The sequence below is a fragment of the Dermacentor silvarum genome, chromosome 3, assembly GCF_013339745.2.
Source record: "Dermacentor silvarum isolate Dsil-2018 chromosome 3, BIME_Dsil_1.4, whole genome shotgun sequence".
NCBI lineage: Eukaryota > Metazoa > Arthropoda > Arachnida > Ixodida > Ixodidae > Dermacentor > Dermacentor silvarum.
Window position 1 is genome coordinate 103,066,237 of NC_051156.1, and position 2,458 is coordinate 103,068,694.

The 2,458-nt window shown below is 46.8% G+C and overlaps 1 non-coding gene across 1 annotated transcript; it reads right to left on the reverse strand.

Annotated features, from left to right (window-relative positions):
* Positions 1–771: 771 nt before the first annotated feature.
* Trnaa-ugc (transfer RNA alanine (anticodon UGC)) lies at positions 772–843 on the reverse strand. Its single transcript has one exon. It is a non-coding gene; the product is annotated as a tRNA-Ala (tRNA).
* Positions 844–2,458: the final 1,615 nt, after the last annotated feature.

The window sequence follows — 2,458 nt, forward strand, 5'->3', positions numbered from 1 at the left end:
CGGCTTCACGGCAGCGCTACCGCCACATGGACGATCAAATAAGGATCCAATTTTGGACGCCTTGCGGCGCGCCGTTCAAAGATATTGACGTCCTCTGTAACATCGTGTGTTATTTCTATGTATACCCACCCTGCTATGATCTGATTTCGGATCGCAGTATCTATAAATAAATAAATAAATAAATTCTGACCCCTACTTGAGCGGCACGAGCTATGTGTTTAGTCTAATACGTCACCGCGGCACCTCCTAGAAATTGAACCTAGCTAAGCTTAGTCAATCCCGTGGCCATCGAGCGTGCCCAAACCAGGGGATAAACTACAATTTATAGCTGCTGCATTTACTTTTTTATGCCAAAGATATATAATAGCGTTAAGAGGGTGCGTGATATATAGTGTTGTACCTCTGTACAGCTTCCTCGGTAAATTGAACTCTTGTTAATCAGAGCATATTTCATCTGTCTTTTGAGTCCTTCTTTGGGGGCCGGAATTGGGGGAGTTACTACACTATGCTTTTTTTTCTTTCTTTCAGTACGTCAGGAACCGTAAGGTATCGCACTGGCCTCTTAACTGTAGCTAAGCGTGCAAATGTCTCGAGTGGCCGCCTCATAAGGCTTTCTTCAGTGGTCCTTCGCAAACATATTGCTTCACTGGCACCATAAAAATAAATAATAAATGCTTGGTTTCAGAGATCGTGATTAATGTCGGAATCGGCCGGCTGGTAGACAGCTGAACACCGCGTTTACACTTCGAGTAAAAAAAATAAAATTAAACGTGGAGGTACCGGGGTTCGAACCCGGGACTTCTCGCATGCAAAGCGAGCGCTCTACCTCTGAGCTACACCCCCGGACACGTCTGCACATTTAGCATTGAGCAATTTAATTTGGTACCTTGGGTTGACATTGTGATTAATGTTGAGTCCTAAGTAAGAATGCATCTCATTAAGAATTGGGTCTTACGAATGTGTGGCTGCCATCAGACAATGACCACCCCATTTACAAGCATTCTGAAGTCAGTATGAAAGAAAAGCGCTTGCGGCAAAGAAATGATTTAACTGTAATATAGATGCCTCTATCTGCATTAATCAGGAATTTTCTTCGGAAGCGTTTCGTATACGTTAAAGTTACATCCAATGTGCGCATTGCGCGACCCTAATGCATAGTGCACACCCCGTTATAAGGGAGAACATTAAGAAGAGGGCACTCGTCTAATCATCATCGTTCTACCTACCGTTTATTGACTAAATCTCCAAATGCCTGCATGTGCCATTGTTTGGAATCATCATTATCACCCTCGCTGTAGCTTGCTCATGCGGCTTCTGCGCTGGAACGCGTTCATCAGCGCTTCTGGAGCTGCGGTGCTCAAAAATGAGTGCAAACGTTTGACACATGCGCGTATTCGTTTGATACAATGTTTAAGTTGGCGGAATGCAACGCCCCCAAGCAGCGCTGCCTTTTTGTCTTGCTGCTGCACCATGCCTAGCGGGCAAGTGATAAGTGGCCGCGGTAGTCGGCGTTCAGACGCAATAAAACATGTGAGTTCATCAAGATTGGACGTGCTTGGCCTGTTCCTTCAGTGGCTGCATGCGCTTAGCGGGCCAACTACTAGGCGTGCTTGGCCTATTTCTTCGGTGGCTGCACTTCACGGGCCGACATGGTTCACATTCAATCGTTCCATACGCAATTGTATCAACTGGCGACGAGGTGAAAAGTTTCAAGTGAGACGGTGTTCCCGCACGGCCGTTTCAAGTCAAGTGAGTCTGCATTCCCACAAGGCTCGTCCACCCGTTCAACATGCCAAATTTCGACAGTCTCGAACCAGTCGAGAGTGGAGGAAACGACTGCGCTGCTATGTGGACAGACTCGAACCATTTTTTTGCGGCGAACGATATCGCCGAAGACAAGCAAATGTCCGTATTTATCAGTTGTTGCGGGCAGGAGACGTATGCGTTACTTCGCAACTAGGTAAAACCCGACAAGCCGAGTGACAAAACTCTCGAACAGATTCTTTTGGTCCTTGGAAACTACTATTGCCCGAAGCCGTCTGAAGTTGTGCAGCGTTTCCGTTTCAAATCCCGAGTTCGCGCGGAAGGCGAATCTATGAGCGGTTCATTGCAGCGCTGAAAAGCCTCTCTGAGCATTGAAACTTCGGTGCCGAACTAGAAAAGATGATACGCGACCGTATTGTGTGTGGTGTGAACAACGCAGACATTCAAACAAGATTGCTGGAAAAAGCGGACCTCACTTTCCAGGATGCCTAGCAATGGAAGTAGCAAAAAAAAAACACCGCATATCCACGGGGTGAATGATGATGAGTGGGCGAAGCTCCGGAGGGAATCATCGGTAAACCGTGAATCTTCCGTGTAATTCGCCCAGTCTCGCCGCACTAAATCGAACGATTGACTTCCACCAATGACACGCGCCATATGTGACGTCATTCCTATTTTATAAAAGCGCCCTTCA